Genomic DNA, 13363 nt, shown 5'->3' with positions numbered 1-13363 from the left:
GTGGCGCACGCCTGTAATCCCAGCACTCGGGAGGCTGAGGCAGGAGGATCGTAGCGAGTTCGAGACCAGCCTGGGCTACAAAGTGAGCTCAAGGCCGGCCTGAACTGCATAGCGAGACCCTGTCTCAAAAAGACAAAGAAAAAATAAATAAATAAATAAACAATTAAACCGTTTCAAAACAGGTTATTAGGATCGTTACAATAGCCGATACATTGTGTACTGATGCCTTCCTTGCCCTTACTCAGAGTAGAAGATATAAGCATAATAATATCTTGTGTATACATTATTAGCACAAAACTTTTTTTAATGAACTAAGAGAAACTAGCTGTATAACAATCTTAACTGTTTTGTGCATACGTGTATTTTTTCCTTTTTTCCTTTCTTTGTTTCCCCTTGGACAATCATTAATTCTAAAAACTACTTTCCCATGATGTATGACTAGCACCATACTTCATAGATTAAGTCAATCAGGGGCTTAGAGAGGTGAAGAAACTTGCCCAAGCTCGACAATTGGGGGCAGTAAAGCAGACTTGTGTGTGTGTGTGTGTGTGTGTGTGAGACCAGGGACTGAACCCAGGGCCTCATGCTTTCTGGGCCTGCACTGCGGCACTGAGCTACAACCCCAGCGACACTTTGAAACCAGATCTGTCTAATTCTAAATGCCTGCGTTTAACCCAGCAAAATAGGAGGTCAACAGTTGAACTTATCCTGATGTGATTTATTGCAACACCAAAACAATACACCAAATACAATGCATGTGAGAAAACAATAAGCAGTGGTTTTTGAAGGGGAGAGCAATGAGGCCTCAATAGGCGAGGGCTGGAAAGCCATCAGGCCAAGGCAGCACTGCTCCTGGAGTCCCTGAACCTGATTTCTAGCAGTGGAGACCAACACTCATACCTTCCGCTGTACCTGAATTCTGTACCAGGGTGCTTGCTCTCAGTCTTCTCCAGAAGAGAAGCAGTTTGTCAGGACTGCAGCGTTTATTACCAGGCACACTGAGGGTCAGCTTGTAAACCTATGAAAAGAGATGGCTTTATCTGACTGGTGAGGCAGCACACTACAGCTGGAAGAGCTCGTAGAGACTGGAAGGGAATGTGTGCCTAGCCTAAGACTGCAAAGTGAGCCGGTGACCAATGTGAAAACCCCAGTCTAACCAAGCAGTCCAGCCTCTTCCCAATGCACCATCTTCTCGCCTCGGCAAACACTGACTGGGTATCAGAGTTTGTGCCAAGTAGCCTATTTTTCAAGTGGATTGAGTGACCTGTGTGAAAGCCTGGGAGACCAAACCTAGGGGCTTCGTACGGAAGGAACTAGGTAAGAAGAGGCAGAAAGTAAGTGGCTTAATAAAGAAATGGCTGTGGGAGGGGCAATGACGCTTCAGAATCAGCACCAATTTCAGAATTCTGAGTCAGTCTCAGAATCTCACTTAGAAGAATACGCCTTCCCACTTTCCTCCAACCCTGGAGGATATTAGAATAATCAGCTATGTTCACCTGGAAGGCTGGTTTTGACTGAAGAGTCTGCTTCTTTATTAGTTTGTTCAGGCTGCCATAAAAAAAGAAAATACCATAGGCTGTGTGACTTAAACAGCAGACATCTGTTTCTCACAGTCCGGAGGCTATAAGTTTCCTTTTTTTTTTTTTTTTTGGTTTTTCTCCGGTACCGGGAACCGAACTCACGATCTTGCGCTTGCCAGGCAGGCGCTTTTGCCGCTGAGCTAAATTCCCAGCCCCTAGAGGCTATAAGTTTCCGATCAAGGTATTAGCAGGTTCGCTGACTGGTGAAGCCTTGATGGCTGCCTTCATGCTATGTTCTTTCTCTTTGTCTTTTTGAGACAGAGTCTCACTATGCAGTTCAGAATGGTCCTGAACTCACTTTGTAGCCCAGGCTGGCCTTGAACTCACAATGATCCTCCTGCCTCAGCCTCCCGAGTGCTGGGATTACAGGCGTGCGCCACCATGCCTGGCTTGCACTATGTTCTTCTATGGCCATCTATGTGTAAACATGGAGGGAACACTTTGGTATCTCTTCTTGTAAGTCATTAATGCTATTGGGCCAGGACCCTATCTTTATGACTTCATTTAACCTGTTACATCTTCAGAGGCCCTATTTCTACTTACAACCATGCTAAAAAATAAGGCTTCTACATATAAATTTGGGATGGGAGGTGGACACAAACGTTCACGCCATCCTTGCTTCCACATGGCATACTTACGTCGTGTTGGCTTGGCCAGAGATGTGTATATGGAACTCTCCGTGGGCTGTTTTATTTTCCTCATGCCAGGGTGCCCTGCTTCCCTCAGAGGGAGAAGTCTACCACTGCAAGGTGGAAACCATAATGCATTGCATGACCTAGCCTTGGAAGTTACACATCGTCATCTCTACAACATCCTATTGCTTTCAAAAATCAGTCTTATTCGGTGGAGGAAGAGGCTGTACAAGGGCAGGAATACCAGGCCACAAGAGTCACTGGAGCCGTCTTGGAGGCCACTGCAATGAAAAGATGTGGTATCAGAAGACGAGCGTGTTTTGAAAACTAGTGGACCTAGAAGTGTAATAAAATAGCTCTATCACTTATACAATGCAGATTTAATCCTCTCTGAGCTTGTTTCCTCAATAATAGGATAATACTACCTTCTTCATAGGAGAGCTGTAAATATTGAATAAGAGAAGGGTTTGCCCTGTCACAAATAGTGGTCATCTCTTCTTCCCCCAAACTTCTCCAGCCCCTCACCACATTGCTATTCCTGTCTGTCATTCTTCCCCAGGCTTCACATACTTTTCTTGTACAACATAGTATAAGACAAGAATTCTAGTATGTCAGAGTTAGAAAGGACTTCTGCAGTATCTAGTTCAGTAGTACTCAACTTACTAACCACCAAGGCTTTTTCTACAATTTTGTCCCAGCAATCCCTATACTTTTAAATACTTTGGTCACCAAACGAATTGTAGTAACTATATATTTCACTGCCTGTGATATCCCATCAAAGGCATATATAACTGCCCATTACAAATTCTGATTGGAGAGTGGTCACTGGCACTTCCACAGTGAGTTGTCATAATTTTAATGAAAAATAAAGCGATTATTAATTAGAGGGCCTCCCAAAATGAAAGGGATTGTCCAAAGCCACTCACATTAGTTAATGGTAGAACTATGGCTCAATCCTGAAACTCCTAATTCCAAACCAGTGTCCATCCCCTAATTCCGAGTGGTTCCCATATTTATTTGACATGACATGCCTTACTATGTTTCATGTATTTGACGTGATAAGCCACACAAGTGCCTTCCCATCACACACTGTAAATCTCTAGGACAAAATATCCACCTTCTCAAAGCCCTACTTGCAAGACTGACACAAAAGCCGGGCGTGGTGGTACATGCCTGTAATCCCAGCACTCGGGAGGCTGAGGCAGGAGGATCGTTACCAGTTCGAGACCAGCCTAGGCTACAAAATGAGCTCAAGGCCAGCCTGAACTGCATAGTGAGACCCTGTCTCAAAAAGACAAAAAATAAACAAACAAAATTGACACACAAGAACAAGATCTCCAAACCCACAAATATGTGCCCATAATCACCACAGCAGATATCATTGCCTGTGCGGCCTTCAGGTAACCTTCTTCCACAAGCCGCTTTCCCTATTAGTCAGAGTTTGGGATAGAGGGTTAGTTTTGTGTTCGGGTTTGCTGGCCCATATTGCAGTCACAGAGAGAAACCAGCTTCTCATTTACTAATAGAAGTGAAGTCTAGGATACAAGAAAGTCACCCAAGAGCTTATTTGTGTGGATGTTGGTGAGAGGACACAGCCCAGCATAGACTGTTTGGAAACATGGGGAACAGCAGCTGAGGTATGAGGACCCACATTCGTCCTAGTACCCATCAGCTCCATTTTTGGTCAGGTCAGCATTATAACAGGTAGCCAATCTTGTTGCCTTGGACCCAAAGGGAAAAAAATCCAAGAAGCAAAGAGAAATCTCTTGAGCTGAGGTAGAAAGAATTAGCATCTTTGAAAAACTTCAGGGGTCCAGTTGTTTAAAAACAAATACCCCATGAATGTTTTTATGCTGGTTATACGTGTGTTTATGAGGTCTCCCAAATTCAGTTCATAGTGAATTTCTTTTCAAATATTCCAGCCTGCTGTGGCTTTATTTATTTACAAGAAAAGAAGGTTTTATGTTTTTCAGAGGTGGACTAAACTTTTCAGTGAAAGAGGTAACTCTCTAGGGACAGATGCAGTCTTGGCAAAAGGATTCAAAGAAGAAGAGTTGAGAGAAGAGAAAAGCAAGTTCAGAAGGAAAAAAATCCAATAGAAGTTTTCAGTTGATCTCTCCCCAGTGGAGAGAAAAGATCTGAAACTCTTATTTGCACAAGCCCTGGAGGCCAACTGGCCGGGAGAGGAGAGTTCAGTGTTCCACACGACTGGCAAGCTTGAATGTCAGAGCTCGCTGCCGCTCGAGCCCTGAAAGCTCGGGAGCCTCATTGACAGCAGTCCAGAGCAATGCTCTAATGTCAATTACACTTAATGTCACTGCACCACGCTCTCTCAGCCAGTCTTGTTTCATGGCAAGAGATTTTGGTCTGTAGAGGAAAACAGCAAATCTCTTTAGTGAGCTTCCCTTGAGGCCAATCTACACGGGCCCACTGGCGGAAATACTTTCTCAACATGCTTCCCTGCTAGGCGCTTCTTACACAAACTCCATGCTCCAGGTCCTTTACTAGGCGCTATTGGGTATGACTGGGGCATGTATGATACACAACATGAAGAGGTGCAGGGGGAATGTGCAGGTTAAAAGAAGAAATGACAAGGTGCACAGTAAGTATTTTCCTTTTTTTTATTTTAAAGAGAGTAGTAAGTGAGAAACAAAAAATAGAACAGTAGCAGCACACCAGTATCACAAACATAAACAAATCAAAGCAAGAACATTTAAAGTGATACAGGGTTTCAAAACAAAATAATACAAATTAACAGTGGTTGTTATATTACATATCGCTGTCCTCAAATATGTTGCTCAGATTACCAGATGTAAGAATGGAAGATTGCTCAAACCTAAGAGAATAAGAAAACAATTATTAGATAAAACATTAGAGATAATACAGAGTTTCACTAGACAAGATGGTAGGAATTCACCATGATAATTCCGTTGGATATTGTTACCTTCAAATCAGTTGTTCAGATTACCAGACGTAAGCATGAAAAATTGATTAGAGCATAAAAAATTTTAAGCATTAACTGTTCCTTTCAATACACCATCAGACATCAGCAATACAGTTATCACAGCTATTCATATATATATTTTGCCTTCCTTCTTTCTTTTTTCTTCTTTCCCTCATCCCAGTCATTCCTTCCTTTGAGCAATTTCTTTCCCTTTCCTATCATCTATTGTACATTTTGAGTTTTTCCTAGTCTTTCAGGTTCCTACACCAAGGAGACAATATGACGTTTACACATGTGGGTCCAATTTATTTCACTTATGAGTATGGTCTCTAGTTGCACCCATTTACCTACAAAAGCCTTGAGTTTATTTTTTTGTATAGCTGAGTAATACTCCGTTGTATAAAAATACCACATCTTTTTTATCCATTCCTCAGTGGATGGGCATCTGGGTTGTTTCCAAGATTTAGCTATAACAAATTGTGCTGCTATAACACAGTAAGTATTTTCCTAATGAACTTTGAAACAAGTCAGAAGTAGTTGCCATTAGGGGTATTTTGGTTTGCTCAGACTACCATAATAAAGTACCACTCAGGGGTGACTTAACAAAAAGTTATTTTCTCACAGTTTGGAAGCTAGAAGTCTGAGATCAAAGTGTTGGGAAGATTGATTTCTTGTGAGGCCTGTCTCTTAGCTTATAAATGGCTGTCTTTCTTTTTTTTTTGTTGGGGGAGGGTTTCTGGTACAAGAAATCAAACTCACGACCTCGCGCTTGCCAGGCAGGCACTGCGCCGCTGAGCTAAATCCCCAGCCCCATAAATGGCTGTCTTTCCCCTATGTCATCAGCATGGTCTTCCTTCTGTACCTTTTTATGTCCCAATTTCCTCTCTATAAGGACACCAATCATACTAGGTTAGGGTCCACCTTATTTTAACTTTATTACTTTTTTAAAAATCTGATCTGAAGTTGGTTAAGGTGGAATTCGAAGCCAGACTGGGCTACATAGTGAGTTCAAGGCTAGCCTGAACTATAAAACAAGACCCTGCCTCACAGAAAACAGAACAAAACACCTTGTCTTCAAATACAGTCACATTTTGAAGACTTCACCGTATGAACTTTGGGAGGCACAGTTCAGCTCCAAACAAGGAACACCCAGTTTGGAGGAGAAAAACAATTTAAGTCTTAGTTACTTTCTTGTCACTGAGACACAACATCCAAAAGTTAAAGGAGGAAAGGGTTAGTTGGCTCTCACTTGGCAGAGGTTTCAGTCTGTAGTCACCTGGCTCCAAGGCAGGGCAGCATGACGGAGGGGACGGCTGAGCAGGGCAGCTCATGGCGTGGCAGGTGGGAAACAGGGAGAGATCAGGGGAGGGAGAAACACCCCTCCAGGCCACGCCCCCAGTGACCCACCTCCTCCAACAGGCTTCACTTCCCAGTATCAGATATAGCTACACATGAATACTAATCCACTGATGAGTATCACACATCCATAATACAATCACCTCCCAAAGCTTCATCTCTGAGTGCATGAGGCTTTGTGGCGACATCTAGATATAAACCGTAACATCACATATGTGAAAAGCTCCATAAATCTTAACAACAAGGGTGCTGTACTGCATGTTTACCTAACTGCTATGGGAGGAAACTCAGAAAATGGGAAAACTGCCGGGCGTGGTGGTGCACACCCATAATCCCAGCACTCAGGAGGCTGAGGCAGGAAGATCGTTGTGAGTTTGAGACCAGCCTGGGCTACAAACTGAGCTCAATGCCAGCCTGAACTGCATAGCGAGACCCTGTCTCAAAAAGACCAAAAGAAAAAAAAAAAAGAAAGAAAGAAAATGGGAAAACTGCCAGTACCTAGTGTGTTTTGAAAGCTATGCAGAAAAGGTGGGAACTGAGTTAACCAGAAAGGTGAGTAAATGTGGCTGAGGCAAGGAAGATTCTAGTGGGATGACGTGGGCACAGAGAGAACATTCCAGGTGGAAGGACTAGTGTCAGATGTTCTGGCTTGGCTCCTGGGGAGACATGCTCAGAGGATGTTCAACAGAACCACCTTGTAGGGCTAGAACATTCCTATTGGGTAAAAGCAAAACAGAGCTTGAGAAATGGGTCAGTGAGAAATGAGAAATGAGAGTGGAGGCTGGGCCGCAGATAGACTTTCTCTTCTAAGCTGAGCGGTGAAACAAAACAATAATAATGCCCTCTAGAATTATTAAGATTTTTGGGTTGGGGATATAGGTCAGCAGCACAAGCACCTGCCTGGCCATTAATGTGCTCTTCTAATATGGGGCTGATGTTTCCAGAAGCCAAGATGTCAGGCACACCCTAGGCCAGGCCCCTATGGAATACAACACAGGCATGAAGTCCACAAAGGGTAAATCTTGCTAGTAAATATATTTTCGTAATGACCAGAATATGCTAAGTACCATGTATTGCTATCATGAGGCTGATGTGAAACAGAATAGGAACCAACTCGTTTTGTGAACCTATGTATTTAGGATATGTTCTATTCATGAAGTAAACATTTTCCCCAATTCCCTGGTGATGTGCCAGCATGTATAAGCTTTAAGCTGTCAGAATTACAGACCATTGATACTCTTTCCTTTTCTATGCGGATTCTATCCAAATGCCCTTGTGCAGCATTCATGCAAATCTTTGATAGCATCACAGAATAAAAATAGCATAAGCTTTAAGGTCAGACACCTGGGTTAAATGCCTACTTGAAAAGCTACTTAAAAGCTCTAAAGCCCTAGACATAATAGTTACATTCATGTAGCACTTAACAAGTGGTAGGTACCATTCTGTGTGTCCTACAGATACTTATTTAATTTTCATCACTAACTCACAAGGTTATTTGCTACTGTGTCATTTCATTTTTGTACCTAAGATACTAAGGTATGGAAAAATTAAGAAACTTGCCTCTCAGAAAGCCACAGAACCAAGATTTGTACTTTTATAATCTGGCTCCAGAATCAGTCCTTTGCCACTATTTAGTACTGTTTCCCTATGAGGCAGGTTATCTTGATTCTAATCTTTTTTTTTTTTTTTTTTTTTGGTCTTGAGACAGAGTCTCACTATGCAGTTTAGGCTAGCCTTGGATTCACTTTGTAGCCCAGGCTGGTTTCGAACTCTCAACAATCCTCCTGTCTCAGCCTCCCTAGTGCTGGGATTAGAGGCATGCACCACTATGCACAGCACTTCTAGTCATTTCTTCAACAACTATTTCCTGAGTACCAGCTAGGTTCCCAGCACTGCATAAAGAGCTGAAGATACAATGAAGAAGAATACAGTGTGGACCCTACAGGACCTGACGGTCTAGTAGGGCAGACATCATAACACAGAGCATTGGTTGGAAGTGTACAGACAGTGCTGTGGAGTGAAGAAAGGCTCACCACACAATGTGACCTCTGAGTCTTAAGAGACCAGTGAGAAGTAAACCATGGGATCACAGCTAGGACAAAAGGGTGCTCTAGAGAAAGAAAGCAGTGAGTGCAAAGACAGCAGCATAACTGTTGTGTGCATACTAGGAAGCAGTTCAATACCTAGAACAGAGCACAGGTGTGAATCAGTTACACAGGATAAGGACAGAGCCAAAGTCGGATCTTTAAGGGCTGTTTCACCATACTGAATTTGAAGTTGAACCTAGAAAGAAAAAAACAGCATTTTAGAAAAAGTGTTGAATAAATTGGATGGAAGATATAGAACTGAAGGAAAGTTACGGGTTTTGTGTCTAGATGTCCTCCCAATGCCTCATGCAGTCATGCTGGGGTGGACTTTTCAGAGGTGGCTGAATCTAGAGTTTGTGATTCATTCATGGTCCAATGCTGGGGTTAAGGGTGTGAGTGCTACACCTGCCCTAGGCCAGGTAGCCCTTGCTTTTAACCACTACGCGATACTCCCTCTCCAACACACAAATGCAAGATAATAGCTAAATCCATTACCTCTCCCAAGGGATATCTGAGTTTCAATAGTAAAAAAAAAAATCTTTAAACTTTTATGAATGGCTATTTGATAGAATTATAAGCACTCATGTTAGAACTGAAATAATAGTGAGAGGTTTGCTCGAAGCTTTTCCTATGAGTTGTACACACAGCCCTGTGCGGCCCTTAGAAGCTAACCAGCCCTAATGAGTAGCTGGGATCCATCTGCACTTGGCCCAGATGATATTTCTGCTGTTGTGGATCTTTACCTCCAGGGAGGATATAGGTGTGATCTGAAGGACAGAGAGGAAATATGCAAAGTGACCGGCCGGGCAATGCAGTAGGTACTGATTTCCTGGCATGTTCATTGGAGCTCGCTAAGGATGGGATTGTGATGTCATTCTGCATTACCTGGTGAAAAACACAGCTCACACACCACGTTAAAACCATTAGCAGAGCCAAACCCGCTCATGCAGCATGGCCTAGCACTGTCAGGGCCGCCCAGTGAAAGGGGTGTCCTCTCACTTCAGTTTCCAGGGGTGCAGACCTACGGAGAATTACCTGAGGCTGGGATTCCCAACTAGTGCATCACAGTGTCATGGTCAGTTTTGAGGAAAATAAGTTAACCCTTTCATGTCATTTTAATGGGGTCCAACAGAAAATATAGAAATAGAATATAAGGCCCCAATGCAACTTAAATTTTTCTAGTGGTCATGTGAAAAACAGAAAAAGAAAAATCAGTGAAATTAATATTTATATTTTATTTAACCTTAAAATAGTATTTCTATTTATAATTAACATAAACATTATTAACAAGATCTCTTAAACTCCAGTTTAGTGAGTCTCAAAATCCAGTGTGTGTTTTATACTTACAGTGCATCTCAGTTCCAGGGGGCCACATTACAAGTATTCAGTTGCCGTTTTTGGCTTGGTGGCTAGTACTGCTCTAGCGCCTATGGGGCAGGGATGGTCAGGCCGTTCTATACTACTGGACTGTAAAATGGAGACAGACACCATCCCATCGAGGGTAAGGTGAAAAGGAATTATCCCTACTTAACACAGGTGGTAGTGAGGGTCTGGGAGAGTTACTAGCAATAGTCACTTGGCTTATAGGGGAAAAAGTAGGACTAAGACCCATGTGTGCTAGTTCTGTGACCAGTAAGACATGGATCCTGCTCTTAGCTTGCTAAAAAATTGGGAGTGGAGGCTAGAAATAATATCACCCAGAACCCTGCAGGGTCTCCCCCCAGGTGAGAGGCATGGCTCAGGAAGCAGTTGTCAGGACCCTCCATTTGGTTCTTCATGTTTCTCTCCCTAGACCTGTGCAGGAACGCCAAACAGCAGGCATGGGACTTTGGCCTAGACAAATGACTAGCATTACTGTGTAGGAATCAGTTCATTTGCAACCAGAATCGTGGAAAGAATTAAATTCACTAACAGAGATACCACGGTATGGTGTTTGCCTACCATGAAAAAGACGCTCCCTGGGTTGACGCCCAGGATTGCAAAAAACAAAAACACTTACACATAAACACAGAAATGAAAATATCATTCTTAGCTCCCTGCTACACAAAATATAAGGAACTGTTGCTAGACTGGTCCCGTAGGCTGACATTCTGCTTTTGCTAAGCCCTCTGTCTTGCCTTTTCCCCTTTTGCAGTTATCAGTTCCATCACAGAGGTGAATCTTTGTATTCTAGGATGGATAAAATTTCCAAATTGCTGAAAAGGGCAGTAAGTTGCAAGAAACGCACACAATAAAATCTGACTTTAGTTAAATGTAAAATAAAGTTGTATATTTATATACGCACATCTGTACTTATAACTACACAGAAAAGGACCTAAAAGAATATTCATGAAATTAATAACAGGAAGTACTTGGGGGAGAGGAAAAGGCTTGAAGGGAATGAGTCAAGGGAGGTCTTGAGGTGCTTTTTTGTTTTTATTTTTAAATAAAGAGAATATAGTTGTGCATTAGGCCCTGCAGGGTTCTGGGTGATATTATTTCTAGCCTCCACTCCCAATTTTTTAGCAAGCTAAGCCAGCCTTCTACAACTAAACTACATCCCTAGCCCCAAGCTTTTGAAGTTTTAAATGAAAAAAGAGTGATCATGTATATATATCTATACTGGTTTGAAATTTCATTTCATTTCATTGAGGTACTGAGGTAATTTGATAAATTTACCACACAACCACAAGTAATTCCAACCCTTATTGCTGCCTCGGAGGGACTGCGGGGAGGGGGGGCTCTCCCACAGCTGCGAAAGGCAGAGGGCTCCTGCTGTTGGTAGAGCGCTCCGAAGCAGAGGCCCTAGGCCTCTGCTTCTAGTCATTTTCTGCTGGTTTTTTGTAGGGGAAATGCTTTTCATTAAATTAAAAAACAAAACAAAACTCGCGCTTCCTGCCGGGACCCTGGTGGTGTAGGGTTCTCCGCGGATCTGACCTAGTAAGCCCCAGGGACAAAGGAACATGAAACGCCGCGGCGGCGGCAGCCGATCCCGACTGTCCGAGTGTCGGGGTCGCCCCGCTGACGCCTCCGGCACATGTGGTTCCAATCACTGAGCCTGGTGCCTCCCCGCGCACAAGCTCGGCAGCCGCGGGCGCCGGGCTGACTTTTTGTTCTACAGGAGCTGGAGGGCGGCAGTGTGTCCGCCCGCGAGAAAGGTTTTCGGCGGTCCCGGAAATGGCAGGGCCCAGGAGACCCGCCGCAGGCAGCGCGCTGGGTGGGGATTCGCTCGGGTCGCTCTCACCGTCTCTGGGGACAGACTAACCCTGAGCCCTCTTGGCCCGCGCGGTCCAAAGCAAACACCGCGCAGATGGCCTGAGCAGGGCCTCTGGTGAAACTGTTTATTCATAGGAGATGGCCATCTCCCCTCTGGGACACAGCCGGCTCTACCAGCTTGTTCTCCTCTTTCACTCTGGGCGCTTCCCCTCCCTGTTCGTGAACGAGGCTCTGTCCCACTCCGTGAACAAAGACAATTCTGCATTCGAAGGTGGACGGGTAATTCAGCTTTTTAGAAGAGAGGGGTTGAATCTGTGTTGAATCGTTTTTTTGGTTTGTTTTTTTTTTGTACTGGGAATGGAACTCACGACCCCACACTTGCCAGGCAGGCGCTTGGGCCACTGAGCTATATCGCCAGCCCCTGTGTTGAATCTTAAGTAAAGAAATTTACTTCATTTAAGTTTTATATGACATAGGAGCCTTTGTAAGGAAATGAAATCTCAAAAAAAAAAAAGGTTAGACTTCAGTATTTTAGACTAGACTTGAAGTGTGGAAAGTCATGGAAAAAAGGATAGAGGAAGGTAGGGGGCTCTGGGAAGTGGACAAACCCTGTCACCTGTGTTGAAGCCTGTCACATCTAAAACCTAATGCTGTAAGTCATTTCCGATAAGTCAGATTCATTCCATTTATGTTAAGTTATGTTTTGGGTCTACATTTGAGGAGATATTTTTAAAAGCAATAATCTAGGCTCTAGCCATGAAATGTTAAGCAGGTAACATAAACCTATAGACAGTCATCTTCAAACACTCTGATACCTAGCCTGCACCCTGAAATACCTATGACAGACGTCACACGCAGGATTTTTTATTGTTCTCTCTTGGGACATCAACCACAGGGCCTTAGTTTTGACCATATATACATGTAGTGTACAGGCTTTATAAGTCAGAGATGTCGTTTTAACAGAAATAATTTACTTTTGAGAAGAGAAATAATTTACATTACAAAGATGCTTCACCATTTTCTGAGGTGTTTTGTTGTTCTTGAGGTGAATAAGGAAACAAATTTTTCACAGGATCAAAAACAGCTAATTTGTTTGTTGCTGTCCTTGGATTTCTTGCAGCTGGTCCCCATGAAACCAAGCCCTCCCTGCGCAGGCATTTGTCATGCTGCTGACAGAGCTCACATGCTAGCATACAGACTTGAACATGAAACACCCCTGCTTAAGAACCCTACTGGCTCCCCTTGGCCTGTGCACCAAGGATGACCTAATCCCCTCAGTATGTTATTGGTGAAGAAAAATTGTTCATAACATTAAAGGTGGTAAGGAAGACTGTTCAGAAAAGTGTTAGCAGGGAAAATCTTTTTCCTTCTACCTTAGTCAGGAGTCTATATAACAAAAGACAGATTAAGAATAGAAAATCATAGGGGCTGGGGATTTAGCTCAGTGGCAAAAGCGCCTGCCTGGCAAGCGCAAGGTCATGAGTTCTGTTCCCGGTACCAGAGAAAAACCAAAAAAAAAAAAAAAAAAAAATAGAAAATCATATAAATTTACTTCATTTAAGTTTTATG

At 43.2% G+C, this 13363-nt stretch overlaps 2 protein-coding genes across 5 annotated transcripts in view; one reads left to right on the top strand and one right to left on the bottom strand.

Moving 5' to 3' along the window:
• Positions 1 to 13363, top strand: part of Clmp (CXADR-like membrane protein) — a gene marked incomplete in the record, with an annotated part of 108601 nt that overhangs the window by 51196 nt on the left and 44042 nt on the right.
• Positions 5004 to 13363, bottom strand: part of LOC102020433 — a 60370-nt gene continuing 52010 nt past the window's right edge. For 2 of the 4 annotated variants that reach the window (XR_001232892.1, XR_001232889.1), the window contains one exon: positions 8292 to 8795. The gene's annotated coding sequence lies outside the window, so the exon portion shown is untranslated. Of the gene's footprint in view, positions 5049 to 8291; positions 8796 to 13363 lie in introns of those variants that run through there. The other 2 variants (XR_001232890.1, XR_001232891.1) reach the window with 2 other exon arrangements.

The sequence above is a fragment of the Chinchilla lanigera genome, unplaced genomic scaffold (genome assembly GCF_000276665.1).
Source record: "Chinchilla lanigera isolate Chin_1 unplaced genomic scaffold, ChiLan1.0 scaffold00011, whole genome shotgun sequence".
NCBI classification, from domain to species: domain Eukaryota; kingdom Metazoa; phylum Chordata; class Mammalia; order Rodentia; family Chinchillidae; genus Chinchilla; species Chinchilla lanigera.
Note: the sequence above shows the minus strand (reverse complement) of the source record. Positions and strands in the feature narration are given on the sequence as shown.